The sequence below is a fragment of the Protopterus annectens genome, chromosome 9.part0 (assembly GCF_019279795.1).
Source record: "Protopterus annectens isolate FY-2018-M chromosome 9.part0, PAN1.0, whole genome shotgun sequence".
Lineage (NCBI taxonomy): Eukaryota > Metazoa > Chordata > Ceratodontiformes > Protopteridae > Protopterus > Protopterus annectens.
This window is the reverse complement of record NC_056743.1, coordinates 644,824,727-644,845,657: the sequence shown is the minus strand read 5'-3', so window position 1 is coordinate 644,845,657 and position 20,931 is coordinate 644,824,727. Positions and strand designations below refer to the sequence as shown.

The window sequence follows — 20,931 nt, the reverse complement described above, 5'->3', positions numbered from 1 at the left end:
AGTAAGTTAATGGAACTCTGGAGGAGAGAGGATAAGAACTGGAAGTAGGAATGGCTGTGGAAAGGAGTGTTAAAAATGAATAAACTACTAGGTACACTGGGGCACATAGGAAATATCTATAAGAGAATGATGCATAGGTGTTATAGAACTCTGGTTAAGTATTTTGAAAAGGCTGGCACCCATTTACTGCCTGTTGGAGATGTGGGGAGGAAAAGGAAGACCAGATATATATGTGGTGGACGTATAGGGAGGTGATACCCCTTTGGAATAAAACCAGAACAATATGTGAGAAATTGCTGGAAAAGGAGATACTGGAAGGGCATGAGCTTTGCTTACTAGGTTTACTGAATGGGAGTGAATGGAGAAGAAAAGAGATTAGAGGTACAACTGCTAACTGGAGAGGTAAGGAGAATTCCTGCAAAAGCCTGGAAAGAAGAGGGGATGGAAGAATACCTGGAGTGGGGCACGATGACATCGATGCAAAGATTATGGCAAAGGCACAAAGGCTATTTATGAAGGAAACACAGGGGAGGAGGCCGAGGATAAGATGAGATTTGAGGATAAGGGTGATGAGGGGAAAAGAGGATACTGTAGTGATCGTAGAATGAAAAGGAATATATGTTATTGTAAGCTTGGGGGAATGGAGGACTGAACTGACAAGGGCTAGTCAGGTACAAGCAAAAGTATGAATCAAAATGAGGAAAAGGACTACTGAGGCCCTGAGAAGAACAACCGATTCTAATTTAACATGAAATGTGTGAGGGGGTATACTGGGGAAAGGGGGTGTGAATACATTTGGGGAGCACTGATAGTTCTTAGGATGGAAGAAGAAAAGACCTGATGCAGTGCATTACTATAGTATGTTAAAATGTATTGATGCAAAGAACTGTAATGTTATATGCTAAAAGGCTGTATCATTAGAATGTCATTTACTCTCTTTATTTGAGAACAATAAAATAATAAAAATAAAACTTAGGCATATGAGCCAACAATAGCAATACTATGAGCACTAATGTTAGAAAATAATATGAACTTTAATGTTGGAAAACCAAAGTTACGAGTTTAGGGGCAGTGTAAACAGAAGTATGACTATTTAATCAAGGGTCAGGTGATTCAGGAGAGGAAGATGTTTAAGGAATTGGGGGCATAGGTAGGCACAAAACTGACCTTTGAATACCATATACAGCAAAGTGGAAAAGACTGCAATTAGTTAGTAGGTTGTGTCAAAAATATATTAAGTCAAGGAGTTTGGGGGTCAGGAAAACTGTTTCTGTTTGTTTTTTGTTAGACCCAAAGTAGAATTTTGACAATGCCACTAGTTCCCATTAAAAGAAATCTTAGATTTCTAGACTTGAAAGTGTTCAAAAAAGGTTACTATACTATTTCTAACCTTAGAAAAATCTTATGAAAATAGATTTAAGGATAGTGATCTCTTTTCTGTATCTTACAGACATGCTGGGAGTATTTTATCCTGGCCTTCAAGGCAAGTAGAGAATGTCTGGGTTTAAGAAAGAGAGATATCAGAATTTTGGCTACACTATTAAGAACTATTAGAAAGTACAGAAAAATGTTCTCTGAAAGGGTAGCAAATCTCTGGAATTGCTTGCCATCATATTAAAACAGGCAAGAAACGTTCATGTTTTACAAATACATATTTATTTGAGGTTAAGAAAATACAGAACTTTACAGGCAATGAGGTTCATGCTGCCCACACCTTATTTTGGTAGTGCAAGGTATTGTATTTATACTTCTGCATCATGTGACTTTCATTAGTAGGTGCACTTTATTCCTTGACTAAGGTTCATGCTGCCCACACCTTATTTTGGTAGTGCAAGGTATTGTATTTATACTTCTGCATCATGTGACTTTCATTAGTAAGTGCACTTTATTCCTTGACTAAGGTTCATGCTGCCCACACCTTATTTTGGTAGTGCAAGGTATTGTATTTATACTTCTGCATCATGTGACTTTCATTAGTAGGTGCACTTTATTCCTTGACTAAGGTTCATGCTGCTCACACCTGACTTTGGTAGTGCAAGGTATGGGTATTTATACTTCTGCATCATGTGACTTTCATTAGTAGGTGCACTTTATTCCTTGACTAAGGTTCATGCTGCCCACACCTTACTTTGGTAGTGCAAGGTATTGTATTTATACTTCTGCATCATGTGACTTTCATTAGTTAGGTGCACTTTATTCCTTGACTAAGGTTCATGCTACCCACACCTTACTTTGGTAGTGCAAGGTATTGTATTTATACTTCTGCATCATGTGACTTTCATTAGTAGGTGCACTTTATTCCTTGACTAAGGTTCATGCTGCCCACACCTTACTTTGGTAGTGCAAGGTATTGTATTTATACTTCTGCATCATGTGACTTTCATTAGTAGGTGCACTTTATTCCTTGACTAAGGTTCATGCTGCCCACACCTTATTTTGGTAGTGCAAGGTATTGTATTTATACTTCTGCATCATGTGACTTTCATTAGTAGGTGCACTTTATTCCTTGACTAAGGTTCATGCTACCCACACCTTACTTTGGTAGTGCAAGGTATTGTATTTATACTTCTGCATCATGTGACTTTCATTAGTAGGTGCACTTTATTCCTTGACTAAGGTTCATGCTGCCCACACCTTATTTTGGTAGTGCAAGGTATTGTATTTATACTTCTGCATCATGTGACTTTCATTAGTAGGGGCACTTTATTCCTTGACTAAGGTTCATGCTGCCAACACCTTATTTTGGTAGTGCAAGGTATTGTATTTATACTTGTGCATCATGTGACGTTCATTAGTAGGTGCACTTTATTCCTTGACTACAAGAGGTATTTCAGATATTGCAAGCCTCATTATAATTCTGCTCTTGTTATTATTTCCCGCTCACATTTACTACTAACACATACTTGCTTTCTGTTAATACATGCACTGCTATTTTGAAACTTTGCACATCAAATAAAAAAATAAATAAATAAAAACAAAAAAAGCTTTCTTTTACGTTTTTGCAGGGGGAAGCCCCCCTGCTCCCCTCACACCCCCTGCTAATTAAATATACAAACTCCGAGTTTGCACTACAACGAGGGGAATGGTGAATGTTCCATTCTGCGTTGTACAGTGATCACCATTCAGAATGTTAGAAGTTTTAAAACTTCAATCACCTGGTCCTCGGGCATATGATTTTCAAAGTTTTGCAACTTCGATCATCTGAAGGGAACTCATACATATTATATATATATATATATATATATATATATATATATATATATATATATGTATGTGTGTGAGTGTGTCTATATGTATACACACACACACACACACACACACACACACAAAATTAGTCATACAGTCACATAGCCAGATATACATACACATTCATATAACAATATTTTCTAATACATCCGTATATTTATATACATATAAACACATCCATGCTTTATGCGGTACTAAAAGAGGAAGTCACAGCCAACCAACTACTTACAAAACAGTTCATCCATTAGCTATCTCAGACCAGTAATGTTATCTTAAGCACATAGAAGCCTTGCAACTGCAAGTGTTCAGTTAAATTTAGACATGCCTTTGTGCTTTTAACTTTACCACATAATATTTCTGCTACAGAGCTATGAGCAGTACTGAAAGCACCACAAGGGCACACTGCAAACATTGCTGCGTTGATGCTAGACACCGTTATTGCTGTTTTGTATGATGTTTATTATCTTGCATTTGTTTGATTATATTAATTTACTTTTCTGTTTTCTCTTGCATTTGGGCATTTCAGGAAGTGAATCCCTTCCATCACACCAATTACAACTTCATTTACTAACTTGCTTCCATGCAGCACAGGTCAACTAAGACATGTTTACACTTGTAGGCAAAACACTGTTCTGTCCTAAACTGGCATACTAATGTATGCATGGAATTTACTTAAGACTACACTACAACAATCCTATTTGAACAATTGCAAATAAACACAGGTACGATAAACACTTATCCTTGTATGTACATTATTAAAATGAATAATAAAAGAATATCTTATTTTTCTTTAAGAAAGCATATTACATTGCCATCTTAAGAAACTTTAAACACTTAAAATTAAGATATTTTTTCTAATTTATATATATGTTCTCTTTTTCCCTCAGCTAAGTTTGAGAACAAAGGTCCTTCACATAAGAGCATTACCTTCCTAGTCTGTAATTATAACATACAATATACAGATCATCCTTCCTTTGTCTTTTTAAGAACAATCACATTTTTCCAAACATTTGTCTCCATGTCATCTGAGAGCTGTAGGGTTCTATTTACATTGTTTTGTATTAGCAATTATATTTTTCTATATGTAAGAAAGACCTCCTTCAAGTGTCAATTATCAGAGTTTCTTCTGGTATAAAATATTTTCAGTCTTGCAGGAAACAGAAGGCGACTTTTGGAGTAATTCTTTTTTAAAGGAGGCCAGTAGTAAACATGGTTTTCTTTTTTTCATCAGTTTTGATCGAATAGTCATTGTTAAGTTTGACGGCATTATTTCCAGTCTTCATAGGTGGTTTGCAACATAAAAATTTAACACCGACTCTCTGTAAACAAAAGATATAAGTTTTACAATGATGGATCTGGAAGAATAATTTGAATTTGTAGGGGGTTTGCCCAATGACTGAAGAACCCTTTCTATACCTACTATACCTAATGAAAGTCCATCTTGCAAGTCTAGTGCTTTAGAAAAGTTGATTATATAATTGCCCTCCATATATTTAGTATTTCATGTCCTCTTAAGTAAAGTCCAGTTTATTACTAAAACCTTCCATCTTCACTGTTAATTCCTGTAAAGTGGAATTAATTTGTTGAAATTTTTTCATCTAGATAGCTTGTAAACTTGGAAATATTAATTTTTATTAGACAGTGCTGCTGGCATATAGGTTCATAGGTTCGTAGGAGATTACTAGGCTAATGACCCAAGAGCCCTTACAAGCTTAGCCATATTTAACCCAAAATTCTCATTTTTCAAATCCCTAGGTGAACAAAATTCACATAGGTATGAGCCTATGCTATGGTATCTAGTAACAGTTACCTCTGTCCATGATGGATGGACATGAGCGCCAATTTACGATTACTCATCCATTGATCTAGATAGCTCTTAAAGAGGGTCAGGGAAGGGCTTTGCTTCACAAGAATGGGAAGTTTGTTCCAGAGAAGGAGTAGTCTCTGAGAGACGTATCTATCTCTCCAACATGATTTATTTATGTCAGAGACTAGGTTAAGATCCCTGGAATGAGTCACCCTCATGCAGTTTGATTTATGAATGTGTAACATTTCCATCAGGCCTAGATCAGAGACTGCCCTGTAGGCCAGACACAGATCTCCCCTTAGTAGTCTGCAGGAGACAGAATACAGTGATAGGACTTTCAGTCTTTCTGTGTAGGACTTGTTTTTTATACTCTGTATCTTCCTAGTGAGAAACATTTGGAGTTGCTCTAGCTGTTGCAGATGTCTGGTGAGGTATATGCAAAAGGGTGCATTGTACTTGATTATTATTCTAATGAGGGTCAAATATAATGGAATTATAATGTTCTTTGATCTGGATGCCATTCTCTTACTTATGAGATTTGCCAAATAGAAGGACTTTCTCACCACTGTCGACACATGGTGGTCAAAGTTCAGATTACTATCAACCTGAGTATCCAGATCATTTACCACTGCACCTTAGGGGGCTGCTGTCTATATTGTAATTAGCTGCGGTATTTGCTTTCCAAAAGGAATAACTGTATTTTTTTGGATTTAGTTTCAATCCATAGAAATGGCACCACTTACGTATTTGTCTGTGTTAATCCTTTCTGCAGTATGTCAGTATCATTTGTGGATTCGGTAATTGGCCCCAGGTGGCAGTCAACTGCAATCTTGGTCAGCCAAAGGCCATCTACATTTGTCTTGACTTCTGGGTGATAAATGCTGAACAGGACAGGGCCTAGTACAGAACCCTGTGGCACGCCGCTATTGAATGGTCTCTTGCTAGAGGTGAATTCACCCCCTTTGGCAGTATGTGCCCATTTGGTGAACCATTTGGCTACCCACCTAGTGATGCAGGAGTCTATGTTCAGTTGAGAGAGCTTCTCTAGACTATCTGAGTGAGGACTTGTGCCAAATGCCTTGGCCAGGTCAAGGTAGGTGTTATGCACATTCTTTCCCTCATCCATGACCTTGGTGACCTTCTCAACCAGATTTAACAGACATGATCTACCCTTAACAAATGCAAACTGGATTAGGTCCACAGTCTGCAGGTTATCTATGCCCTTGTTGATAACGTCCATGATGATTCCTTCCATGGCCTTACAGAATGGGCTAGTCAGGCTTTTGGGTCTATCATGGATTGGTTGATGGTCCCCTCTTGTGCAGAAGGGATAACTATTGCTGACCTCCATTCTGTTGGAACATAGTCAGTCTGTAGGCTGTGATTAAATAGGGATCCAAGTGAGTCTGCTAGCTCATGTTTTAAGTTATTTAAAAGGCAACCTGGGATGTTGTCAGGGCCCATTGATGCCATGTTTTTAGCCTTAGAGAGCACATAGATGTTCTGCTGTTTTGAGATAATCGGCTGTGGGATGGTGCAGGAATACTTTGAGGATTGACAGGTGGGGAGAAGGGGAGTGAAGTTTAATCGAAATCTGTCAGATAGCAGCTTGACTATTTCCTCCAGTTGAGTATGAGCGGTGCCATCCACAACCAGCTCAGGACACATCTGGGTATTCCCATTAAGGCTTCGGATGTAGTTAAAAAGTGCTTTGTGATTTTCCTTGGTTAGGGAGGCTATTTTTGCTTCAAAATTTGCTTTTAAGGTCTTGACCAGATCTCTAATTTGTTTGTTTAGACTAGTGAGGGATTTCTTCTTCTGCTGAGACCATTCCCACTTTTTGGACATTACTTTCTTTCTTTTGTTGTATAACCTGTTTGCACCAGGGGTCCATCAGGGAGGCTTGATTTTCTGGCAAGACCTGGGTTTAATCCGATCTGGTACCGCTGATTCTATACAACTGCATGAGGGGTGCTTTGAAATTTGTGCCATTGCTTAGTAGGAGATAAATTGTCTTGGAGAAATTATTTAGTGATTTTGAGCTTGATGGGATAAATCAATTATATTTATTTCAGGGGAGATCCCTTTGAGGTCTGACCTTACCAAACAGGACAATACATGGGGGGGGGGGCAATGCTCCGACATGTTATTGGTAAAGTACTATGTCCAGGAGATTTGATTCCCTTGTGGGTGTGCTGACCAGCTGTTCCAGATCATTTGCATTAAAGTCCAAGAACCTCTGAGCCTGCATGATAGTAGGTTGTGTTTCCTATTTAATGGTAGGATAGTTAAAAATAGCCCATGAGTAAGGTATTGGGCTGAATAGTGCGTGACTGCAGTAAGTCTATGTATGCGATATGTTTTTCCAGGTTCACGGTGGGGTTCCATACATCTAGCGATGATGTGGTAGGGGATTTTACCTGTGGTTAGTTGGACATGGAGCAGCTCAAGAGAGTTGTACTGTTTGACCAGTCTTAAGGTGTACTTATCCTTTATGAAGATGGATACACTTCCTCCTTTGGTTCTTTCTTGTTCAGTTGGTGGTCTGAATATATGGAAGGTGTTGTAGCCTTGCATGGCCGGAGTGGTTTCCATGGCTTTGAACCATGTTTCAGTGACTGCACAGACATAAACATTTTCCAAGGTAAGGAGTGCTTCTAGGGAGTGCATTTTCTTGTTTAGCATTGAGCAGCAATACCTTGAGCTTATCAAGAGAAGATTTTGTTACACTGGGAGGTTGGTTACTTTGACAATGCCTAAAAAAGACACTATAGGGTTGACTAAAGCCTTTGCCTATATCCGAAAGACTAGAGGAGACAGGTGCAGAACATCTCTGGCAAAACAGTGTGGCCTGTCGATCATGTCCTCTCAGGCTGAAAAATATTGAATCCCCTTGGACTGATACCAAAAGTTAAGCTAGTTGTTAAATTCCATCATTTTTTGTTTGGATTGTGGCATCATCCTTGGTGAACGCAGAATGCTGCTTAAGGCTAGGCTCATACCTGCCTGTGACACATAATCTGACAGCTCAGTCATGTATCTCTTCACATAGTCTAGGGAGGTATGTATCAGATCATTCACACCCACTTGAACTACGACAGAGTCATACGGGTACTTGTGGCTGAGTGACTTGAGTGCTTGTGTGATCCGAAGGATCCTGGCACCTGACAGGCAGCTAACCATAACTTTCCCCTTATCCAGCCTGGTGGGGAAGACATCCATGTATCTCACTATGGAGTCTTCTATGACCAGTATGTTAGGTTTTGTGGTGTTTTATCTTATTGGCTTGTTTGTTGAGACACTAGTTCAAAGGTAAATTCTACTGTAGGCTATCAATCTGCAGACTATTACAAGCCTAGCAAATAATTCCTACCCCAGTCAGAATCAAACCCTGTAATTTCTATATGAAAGGTAAAGACCTTAACCATTATGCCAGTCCCTCCCCTGTGTGTATTATTATGTGTTGTGGTCGTTATTTGCTTTGTTGTGTGTATATGTGGTTTCTGACGGCACCAACTGGGAGGCCTGTGAGTTTCTGTTAACTTGCTAGTGAATACCTCTGTTTTGTGCAAATGTGAGGCTTACATACAGGCATAAAGGAATAGGTTTTAAGCTAACTACCAGTCAGGAAAGCACACGATAAGCCTTCCACCAGCAATTGCCAACTCAGTTAAGTTTAGATCAGCACACTTCTGCCACAAGAGTGCAGAAAAAAACTTTCTTAATATAAAGTGGCTTGTTTGGACCCCAAATGTAAGAAGACCACACAATCTACATGCAACAGCCCTGACTATCTGATGCAGTGCAGTAAGTACTGAAAGCAGCATTAGAACAGTACATTTTTTTAAAGTGCAGTAAGTACAGCAAATATCACAGGAAACTAATGAAATGCAATCACAATTATCAATAGAAGTGCAAAATAATACATATTTTCATCTTTTTAGCAGAAGATTACCTTAGCTGTAAGGAGATTCACTGAAGCTCTCTGGAATAGTCACCAAACAACAAGCAGTTCTGAGCAATTAAGCTGAAACCCATGCAAAGGCTAGGCTTATATACAGGCAAAAAGGAACAGGTTTTAAGCTAACTACCAGTCAGGAAAGCACACAATAACTCAACAATCCTCAACTCAGAAAGGTTTACATCAGCACACTTCTGCCACAAGAGTGCAGAAAAAAGCCTTCTCAATGTAAAATGGCTGATTTGGAGCCCGAGTGTAAGACCACATAATTTAGAAATAACAACAAGTGTCTGATGCAGTGTAATAAGTACTTAGGGCAGCAGTAGAGCAGTACAGGTTTTATTTATAGTGCATCAAATACAGCAAAGATTAAAAGTGCTGTAATTACAGGAAAATGCAGTCACAATTATCGATTATACATGGAAAATCAGTAACAAACTTTCCACTGGTACTATTTTTTTTCTTTTGTTAAATCTTGTTAATAATCCTTCAAAGAGTAATGTGGAAGTGGACTGCTTGCTTTTTCAGTTATTTTTACATTTCCCTGATAATCCACTGAACAGCAACTCAAGGCAACTCCTACTTGGTAGTCATCTTGGAATTAGTTCCTCACAAGCACCTAGAAGTTTCCATTGCGGCGGGGAGTGGCTCATAAGTTCCTTGACTATAGAAATTCCTGCCAGTGTAGTTCAGAAGCTAAAATCATATTTAAGTTTATAAATGTTGTTAGGTCATAAACCAGCAGACAAATGCATTTAACTAATACTACTACATAAAACAAAATTATAAAAAAATAGCAAGAACAAAAATAAAAAGTAATGGTAATTGCATAATAGCTATATACCATAGGTGGGTGTGAGTAATTTATGTTTTCCACAGAGATGCGGAACCTCGAACAAAGAATATCCCCCCAAGCATGTATAATATATGAATTGTTCACATCAAACAGCGATATGTCACCATAATAAACAACATTCACAGCCCATTCCCCCTCTACGACGTGTGGCATTCTGTTAGAATTATCTGACATATTTGTACTGTGAAGTTACACTGCCTCTTGTTTATTGCCTTACAGACTTCAAGCTTTCTACATCTTCACTTTCTTGTGAAAGTCTGTACTTAGACCATTTTTCAACAGCACTTTCTAATTTATGTACTGGCAGCAGGAGGAAATATTTAATTTTGACATGGACTGGGCAGGTATGAAATCAGTATGCAGGTACTGAGTTAAAAATAACCTGTGGGGAAAGCAGCATTGTGCAGATATCATGCTTAATTGTCATCTGTTTTAACATGTTACATCCTAAACAATCATATCAGATAACAATATGGCTTGGATTTGTGGCACTCAGAACTAAACACTCAGAGAAGAAAAGCAAGTCAGATGAAAAGTGAGGCGTTATTTCAAGACTTTTTCTGTGTCATGTGAACGGCAAAGTAAATCCATAATTTATTCTAGAAGCAGTAAACTATGCACACAAATTAGGCACTGCTTTAGAAAATTAAGGCCAATGTACAAAAGTGAAACATACTATCAACAAATCTATTCAGCAGTCCTCAGCTTTCTCAAGATCTGCTATATAATCAAATATGTGAAGACATTTTCAGTTAAGGAAAAAAGGAAATGGATTTTAGCAAGCAGAGACATTTACAGTTAATTTTTTTATCTAGTTAAAAAGGTGAGTAATACGTCCATAAAGTCTTACCTTTCTGTGCACTATCATGGGACAGCACTATCGTGATTAGTCCTAAGTATAAAAAAACAAACCATTTTCATTAGTATGTAACAAGCTGTAATGTACATGAACTCCATTTAAAAAAGGGAAGTTACGGTGTGTGCCAACAACATGAAGGAAGGAAGGAGGCTGTCAGAGTGTAACAAAAACAAGAAGGGAAATTAACATGATGCAAGAGATAAAACAATGAAAATGTAACAGACAACTTTAAACTGTGCGGTTAATAGCCTTACACAACTATACTGAACAGGGCCATGTCTAAGAAATTTACATCCCAGGACAAAACTTGAAAAAGGTCCCTCCTTAGCCCATCTGTTACAAACTATTCTCTCCCCATCATGAAAAAATACCATGGCACTTAACAATAATAAAGATTCATATCAAAATATCCCAGCATATTTTATTTACTTATTTTAATTTGTTAACTGGGTAGGTGGGCTGGTGCAATAACCCTTTTCAGTTACAACCCGAGACAAACAGGCAAGATATTACATATAAACACAATATACACAATATACAAAGGCAAACGTTCATTATATACAGGTGGTAATTTACAAGAGGAGACATGTAGTATAACTATATATAAATGCAGAAAATGATGATATGCTCTGTCATACAGAAATACAATATACGTCTATTTATAAACTCGATATATATATATATATATATATATATATATAAAACCCACTGACAGTCAATTTAGGATAAATTCGACATCTATTTATTTGACACAATTTGGTAAATATAAAAATAAATGTGTGTGTGTGTGTGTGTGTGTGTGTGTGTGTGTGTGTGTGTGTGTGTGTGTGTGTGTGTGTGTGTGTGTGTGTGTGTGTGTGTGTGTGTGTGTGTGTGTGTGTGTGTGTATGTTTAATATCTATTACCAGTATTTTAATGAACATTTCAAGCAATTTAAATCTGATTTACACTAATTTGCAGAAGAATGCTGATGTTCGCTACACAGCTAAGAAAGATTATTATTCATAAAAAGTCAAGAAGACCAGTGTCTCATTCATAAGTGCAGTCCTATGTTTTCCTACAATATTATTGAGGTGGGGTAAAAAAATAAAAAAATGTAATCTTTGCCTGGGCTGAACAACTGAGTATGTCAGTATAGGCCAACCCCACAACCAGACTTGTTGGCTTTCTTGGTCCACATAGGTCCACTCTGGGAGGTCATTACAAAACTCTTCAGCAGCAAACTGGATAAGTCAAACTCATCACACGACAAGCATATATACTGAACCTCTGACTGACATCATCAACAGCGTATTGTTTGCAGGGGCCAAACCCTTTTAATCTCATTGTTACTTATATATATTAATTCCACATTTGCACAACTGGAAAGAAAGAGAAACACCCTGCAATATAAATGTTCTACTCATCTCTGGGTTATTCATTCTGAAAATATAAGGGCTAAAAACTTTATAGAAATATATGGCTATGCTTCTAAACATACTCACAAATCAATAGCCTTGTAAGTACCTATGAACCTATAAACGTATGCAGTTGGCTCACACAAGTGGAATCAAATCATAAGACAAATATTAAATGACAGAGCATCCAAGCAGTGAAATTTCCCTTAACAGCTAGATGCACTTTGTGAGTGTTCCCCTCCCTCAAGCTGGAGTTAAAACTTGCTGAAATCTCCCTCTGCGTGCATCTACAGGACCCACAAGACACATATTAAGGGATAGAGCACCCTAGCAGTGAAATGTAGGTCATATTTGTTATGGAAACCCTGCTCTTAATGTACATTTATTCTCTGCATTAATTTTAAATTTGGAAGTGGCGTGCATACTCACAGAGACATTAGTTGCTAGATTCCCTTTTAAAGTGTGCAAAGTAAGCTGAATAAATCAGTTATATTCCATTCTGCTCTCCACAACATACTTAATACCTATATTTCTGTTTATACATGCCATGTTTAAAACAATACTGTATAACAGTCCTTTAAATAGTGCAGCAGAGTGCATTTGATTTTGGTGAATTTCTGGCACTTACCTGTTTTCAGATAGTTTTTTGCTATTTGGTGTGGCCAGGGTCTACCTGCTCTGTTCACTCTTGCTCCACTTGGGCTCACTCTGCTCACGTACTCTACCCCCAATATAACTAAACTTATTTCTAGCTAGCGTCTCCCACTACTTAACTACAACCAGTCAAAAGCCAGTACTTCACTATTCACTGTCAAATATATCCAACCGCTACCTGCCCACTCACTATTCTCAGATCCTTCCACTGCACCCTCCTCTCCCATTATATAACATCCGTTATCCACCACTACACCACATAGTGTTTCTGAATTACACAGAAGATAAGTAAAGTAAGCTATTTCCTCTACATATAGCTTCTCACTTCCTAATAATAATTGCTATTGCATCTTCCCCAAACCTCAAACACAAAATGCTGCTGTTATACACAACTTCTCTCATAATTCTTTAACTAGCTGCCCTTTTAACTTCCTATCATACTCAAATAACAATTTCTTTTTTTTCCTTTAGTATCCCATTCCCCTATCTACTACAAACAAAACCCATTAACCTCGTGATATCACCCGAACTTTACAATACTGCATACCGAGATCAGGTAACATACACTCTCCTCCCTAGAGACACTACACCTCACATCTCTCTCAAGTATGATAAATTCATAACTAAGCTCTTTAACTCATTTATACACATAACATCTCAACTTAAACTTAGTAGTGATATTCATCCAAACCCTGGCCCTAAAATCAACCTTATAGAACCCCTAACCCATCAACAGTACAGCCCCAGAGTATATTAAATGTAGCCCAGAAAGGATCTAATCTAGTTCTCTTAAACATGAATCTCAGAAGTGTAGTCAGCAAAGTTCATGATCTCCATGCCACTCTCTCACTCTACTCACCTGATGTTGTTATGTTAACAGAAACCTGGCTGAGGCCAGAAATAAAAAAATATAATGACATAATTCTCCCAGGCTGCAACATACATAAGTTAGAAAAACAAACGTGACAGCGGAATAGCCATTATATTTAAAAACAACCACATACTAGAAAGTCTAAAACAAAAGAACCTAGATTTCAATAAATCTGAGATACTATTTAGTAAACTCAAAATCAACTCCAATAAATATTTAATAATTATAGATACCTATATTCCTCCAGGAAATATCCTTGCCACAATTAAAGACATCCTTCACTGGACATTCTTAACTCTTCCTTACGAAACTATTATAATGGGGGACTTCAACACTGACTGGTTTACCTGTAATTTGAAAAACCCTACTAACTTCATCAACCTTCATGGCTTCACCCAACTTATTCAAACAGCAACCAGAGTAGACAAAACCTCCAAAAGGCAGACTATCCTAAACTAGACCCTAACTAACAAACTCTCAAACGTCTGACTGCCTCTCTGACATCCTCAATGACGTATTGACCCACTCAAACATACTATCTATAGACAAGTCCAAAACAAAAAAACTTTAATATCCAAACCTTCATGCCTACCCTCCAACTCTGTAACTGGACCCATCTAAAGACCTTACCCCTAGATGTAGCCACAGACCATTTAAACTCCACATTTCCCAACATACCAAACAAGCTAGCACCACCTAGAACAATAAGAATAAAGTCAAATTATGCCCCATGGCTAACTAATGAAACAAGAGTGCCTCTTAAACTCAGGGATAAAGCCTGGGATCAATGGCATACAAACAGATACCAAATAAACTGTGAATCATTCCAACTACTTAGAAACTTAGCCAAAGAGCAAATTAAACAAGACAAAATAACTACTACACTGACATTCATCTAAAACATCAGAACAACCCACAAAAATTCTGGTCAGCAATTAAAAAACTCCTCCACTCTGAGCAAGAATTGTCACCGACCTCATCTTCCCCTAATAATCTAGATAATACTGCAACACAATTTAACAAATAATTGACAGAAACCATACTATCACTCTCCAAAAACAACTGGTCCACTCCTCTAACCATTCATTTAACATCCAATGACTATAACAACACCGCATGCTTTAATCCTGCTCCAATACCATAAAAAATTGTTTAGAAACCTTAAACCTACAACCATAGCAGCCGGCAGCTTACCAACAGAATATCATAAAATTGCAGCTGATGCCATCTCCTACCCTATTTCCATTCTCATTAATCACTCAATTTCAGAACACCAAGTTCCACTTATTTGGAAAATCTCATACATAATCCCAATATACAAAGGATAACTCAGCTGAGCTCTCTAATTATAGGCCTATAGCTACTTTATCTCCACTATCCAAAATATTAGAAAAATGCATTCACTCACAGCTTTTACACTATCTGTTATCCAATAACCTACTAGCTGACTCCCAGCATGGACTTTGACCCAACCATAGCACCACTGCTGCACTCCTAAGACTTACCAATACCATCAATCAATGTAGAAATGAAGGTAAACTAGTATCTTCTGTCTACATCAATCTGTCTAAAGCTTTTGCCACTGTCTCTCACCAGAAATTACTAATAGTGCTCTTTCACCTAAAACTTATCCACCCTTTCTTTGCTTGGTTCCATAGCTATCTAACTGGTTGACAGCAAGCTGTTAAATAGCAGGAAAACCTCTCTCTTCTACTGCATGTTAACTTGGGGGTCCCACAGGGATCTGTCCTAGGTCCCCTTCTCTTCAGTGTCTTTACTAATAACCTTCACACTGCTACTCACCTTGCCTCCCTTGTCCAGTATGCAGATTATTCTACTCTTATCTGTGCTGCTCCCAACCTACAATAACTTAAAAATATAACACAACACTCTTTGTCTGCAGTGGAATCTTGGCTCTCTGATTCATTATTAACTCTTAATCCATCCAAAACCAAACTTGTGCTCTTTCAACCCACCAAAACCATAGATCCTCCTCCTGATTTTTATATCAATTCCATAAATAACACCATTATAACTACAGTATCCCAAACAAAACTCCTAGGTGTCATAATTGACAACAACATGAAATTTGACATTCATATTTCCCACGCTATAAAGAAAGTACATATAAAATTAGGTCCCCTATGTAGAAGCAAAGCATTCCTAACAAGCTCTACAAAAGTGGCAATTGCTACAACCCACCTGCTCTCAACACTTTTTTATGCCTCACCGATATTTATCAATTTAAAGAAAACAAATCTAGGAAAACTCGAAGCTTGCTACAACAAAATAGCCAAATTTGCAACGAACTCTCCATACATAGCCTATCACTGTTTAGCTCTAAAACAACTCACCTGGTTAGAACTACATAATTTCTTATCTTATACCCAGCTCACAATGGCTCATAGACTAATATACCATCCTGAAAAATGCCTGCTCTCCAAAACATTCTACCACTTTATTCCAATAACCGTGTGTTATGATCTCTAATAAATCTCGCCTTCAAATATCCATATCTAATAACAGTGCTGGCAACTATCTTTACTCATATCAAATAGCCAAAATCTGGACTGTACTCCCTCTAACTATTAGAACCACAATTAACCTTGCCCACTTTAAGAAAATACTCAAAAGCCATTTATTGAACAAGTGGCTGTTCCCATGCTCTACCCCTGGCTAGCTCACATTACTTGTTTCCATTTTTCTATCCTAATACTGCTACCATAGTAATATCTGCTCACCCCAACCTTCTAAACTTCTTACTCTTAACTCCTAACACCTATTATTCTACCTCATCTCTACTCTTCCTTTTCTCTACACTCACCTAGTTCCCCTGTAATTCCTATCTACCATACACCTCTTTCTCTCTCTTTCTTTCTCTCCTGTGTTAGTATCTCTCCTAGATCATCCTTGTTCACTCTATTCCTCAGGTACATTTTAAAGTGAGATACACTAACAACTGCAATTCCAAATGTCGATTCATTGTTTAACTATGAACATCAATGAGGTATCTTGTTTGCACTGAAAATATTTTAGTATTTTTGTATCTAAGTATATTGCTATGCTTCTGTGTTTTTCTTTACTTTATATTCATGTAATGTCGCTCTATTTTAATTTATGTGTTTGCAATTCTGCTTTTATTTGTGGAGCTTTTCTTCCTGGGTCTTTGCTGAAAATGGGTTTATGCCCAGTTGGACTTTCCTAGTAAACAAATGTCAAATAAAATAAAATTTTGTAGTGCACGCATTTAACACAAAAACATTCCAGGACTTTTGTATTTTGAAAACTGTGATCAGGGAATTAGCTTTCCGCTGGTCAACATTCATGGCATGATAGATACCCTTTCTGCAGACACATTTGCTAATGAAAACCCAGCCATCAGTGGTATTCACAGGCACAATCAGTATATACACCAGTGATTTGACTAGACTATAACACAGCTCTGAAAGAATGAAATAAGCAATTGTAGAATACATATGCTTGTGAGCATTCGTCAATATTTTAAAAACAAAACACATGTCCAAGAAAGGTGGATGAGCAAATGTGCAGCCTTTAATTCCACAACAGAAGGTTAGTGTCTTCATCCATATTCTCAGAATTATTCAGATAAAAATACAAAGCAGAAAAAGGCTAAATTTAAACTAAAAGCACAATTACCATAACAAAAGGCACCTAACCATTACATTAGAATTGATCAGTGAGTTTTACCAATTGTAAATTGACCGAATTCCTGATACAACAGAGGCAGAACTGACCAGTGGGAGATTGAACATTCACCTGGCAGCAGGAGACCAGAAGTTTAATAATTAATTAAAAGAGTTGAAATGAATCCCCAAAGATAGTGTGAGAAAGTCAAAGTAGGCCATGGAAAATGTTCTTTGCACACTTTATGCCATGGAAAAGGGCCAAACGAATAACCTGAACAAGAACAAAACATAATGAACTGAAGATAATAAAATAAAACTAGCTGCAACAAATGTCTGCAGATCTTCAGAAAATGAAAATGCAGTGCAAAAACTTGCCAATGACTGCAGAAAAACAGAAAACAACAATGGATGAACCACTGCTGAAAAGAAATTAAAAAAAATGTAATCAGTTATTGCTTTTGCCTGACCATTGCACTTTCTAACATGAGACTTCTTCAAGTGTATGGTGAGACAAAAGCTTTTTCTTGGTTCATCCATAGTTCAATTCCATGGTTTTCTGCATTCATCTTCGAGTTTTTTGGTGATAACGGAATAAACTAGGTAAATGACTGGAATCAGATTAAACTGATAAAATTGCATTTACGTTCCAGATCTTCAAGGGCAGGCACCAGAGAAGGTTAAAAATGAAATAAAATAGAATAGCATAATATCCCAAAGCTAGGTGAATACCTTGGTGGGGCAAACATATGGCTCATACAAACTACTTCAACAAAACTCAGCTTAGCAAGGATTTAGACTTGCTCCTGATTTCCAAAATAGTTCGGCAGTCAACCATAGTGACTAGCTTAAGTGCAAAGAAAAATGCATTGCCTGTGGAATTCTGCTGCATCAACAGGCTGTTTTGATGAAGCTTGAAAATTTCCCCCAAGTTTTTGCAACTTTGGAGAATGTTATATTAAGTAAAAGGGGACTCTTCCTGAAGGGCCAGATGAGCTGCTGAACATCTGCACTAAACTCCAGCCAAAGGACAACCACCTCTGCCTTCTAGTGATGTGATGGGCAAAAATAGTGGGAGACACAACTTTATGATTAGGACAGGTAATGGAGACTCACACAACATCCAATTAGGATAGGTAGTTGAGACTCACACAACATCCAAAACAGGCAGCACATATTCAAAATCAGACCACTGTTCTATAGCCAAACAGATGATCATATGTCAATTTCTGCACAAATGCATAATACATGGCAATGTATACATGCTCAACATCTGCACTAAGGTGATGCATATGGATCAATGTAGTTTTGTGTAGGGGAGGCAAACATTTGACAACATTAATAAGATCCAGAAGAAAGCAACACATGAGAAAATACCACTGTTGCTGGTGGGTCATAACGCAGAGAAAACATTCGACAGAGTAAGCTGGAATTTTATGAGTAAGGCAATAGAAGTATTTACATTCCCTGATAACAGTAATAATGTGAATTAGGAGTATATATGAAGGATCACAGGGAAAATTAAAGTGGTAGGGTTCCTCTCTGATAAGTTGTGCCTAAACAAAGTAATCAGGCAGGGGTATCTTCTTTCCCCTTTGTTATTTGTTTTATATTTAGAGCTACTGTCAACGCATAATAAGGGACTCAAAAATTCAAGGATATAATTGGTATGGTAATCAAGAAAAGTTAGCTTTACTTGCAGACAATATTATTTTGTGCTTGATAAAAAACAGAAAAGGACATCTTAGTGTTGTAGAATATGTTTTGGAAGTTTCAAGTCTTTTCGGGATATATGCATCAGAGATCATCCATGTGCAACTAACAACGGGCAAAACTGCAATTCAAATTGTAGCCTGCTACAGATCACCCACTATGACCCAGGACCCTCATTCCGCATTTCTGGAGACACTGGAAAATATGAAGGTCTTACCAAAATGCCCTAATATTGGGTGATTTCAATTACCCAAACATTAACTGGGAGAACTCCTGAAGTACTAACTCCCTTACCCAATGCTTCCTAGAATTTATAAACTCAAACTCCCTGGATCAACTGGTCAACACCCCCACCAGAGGTGACAACATATTGGACCTGGTCATCACCAACATGGGCGACCAGTGTTCTCCACCGGAGGTCAAACCCTCACTGGTTAGATCAGACCATAGACTAATCACTCTGGATATCCACATTCTGCCCCCACCCCCAATCAAGGAAACCACCATGAAAAAAACGTTTCAAAAGCAAACTTCTTGGTACTTGAGACCGAGGTGGAAAGGTTCACAGCCCCCATGCTAAATGACAACACTGTCCAAGCTGCTGAATCCCTTATGAAGTCACTCTATGAGCACCTGCAAGAATGCATGGATTGTGCTATCCCAAGCAAGACCAAGACTCACTGCTCCAAGAAAAGGAAACCAGTCTGGTGGACCCCTGCCATAAACAAGCTATACAATAGAAGGAGGAAACTAGTACAGAAAATAGTAAAATCCCAAGAAGGAAAGACATCCCTGATCAGTATTACTAAGAAACTACGATCCCTCATAAAATCATCCAAGGCTACCTTCGAAAGAAATATTGTCAAGGACTCCAAAGATAACCACAAAGTGTTCTTTAGCTATGTCAAGAACCTAAGTGGAAACTCTCAGATCTGCTCTGTGTTAGTGCAGAATGGCACAAAATACACTGAACCGACTGATATTGCCAACATTCTGGCAGACAGATTTAGTGCAAACTTCACCCCCCTAAAGGGCCCATAACCATACCAGAAGAATGTAGTGCCCCGGCAATCACTGACACACAGGTTAAAACAGCCCTATCCAAAGCCAGAAATACAGCTTCAATGGGACCAGACAGTGTCCCAGGCTGTGTCTTACATGAGCTCCAAAATGAACTAACCCCTCACCTAAACACACTGTTCAAACTCAACTTCTCTTCAGGCTATGTACCCATAGAATGGCGCACAGCAACAGTTATCCTGCTCCACAAAGGTGTAGCCACAACAGACCCCAGGAACTATCACCCTATAAGCCTGACTAGCCTGGTCTGCAAGGCTATGGAGCACATCATCATGGAATTCATTAACAGAGACATTGGGAACCTTCAAACATTGGACCCTACCCAGTTTGGCTTTGTTAAGGGTAGATCATGCCTCCTAAACCTGGTGGACTTCTTTGAGACAGTTACTAAGGATTTAGACGAGGGAAAGGAGGTCCACACAACCTACCTAGACCTCGCAAAGGCTTTTGACACCATTCCCCATTCTGGTATTATAGACAAGCTCACCAGCCTGATCATAAACCCCTATGTCACGAGATGGGTTGCCAGTTGGCTCACGGATAGAACCCACATGGTGAGAGTTGCAGTCTCTAGGTCAGACTCTAAACCAGTTACAAGTGGTGTCCCCCAGGGGTCAGTCCTGGGACCCCTCCTGTTCGGTATATACTTCTCAGAGGTACAAGCAAACACAGGAGGACTATGGCTGACCAAGTTCACAGACGACTGCAAACTGGGGGCCATAATTGACTCTCCAGCTGATACAGACATCCTCCAGAAGAGTCTCACCGAGACGGATACCTGGTGTCAAAATCATGGCCTCAAGCTAAATGCCAAAAAGTGCATAGTCATCCCCTATGGAAAAA

At 38.3% G+C, this 20,931-nt stretch overlaps 1 protein-coding gene across 1 annotated transcript in view; it reads right to left on the bottom strand.

Moving 5' to 3' along the window:
* The window catches only part of LOC122811398, a 167,519-nt gene extending 156,669 nt beyond the window's left edge, over positions 1-10,850 (bottom strand). Inside the window, exon 1 of the mRNA XM_044083222.1 lies at positions 10,721-10,850. The gene's annotated coding sequence lies outside the window, so the exon portion shown is untranslated. The remainder of the gene's footprint in view (positions 1-10,720) is intronic.
* Positions 10,851-20,931: the final 10,081 nt, after the last annotated feature.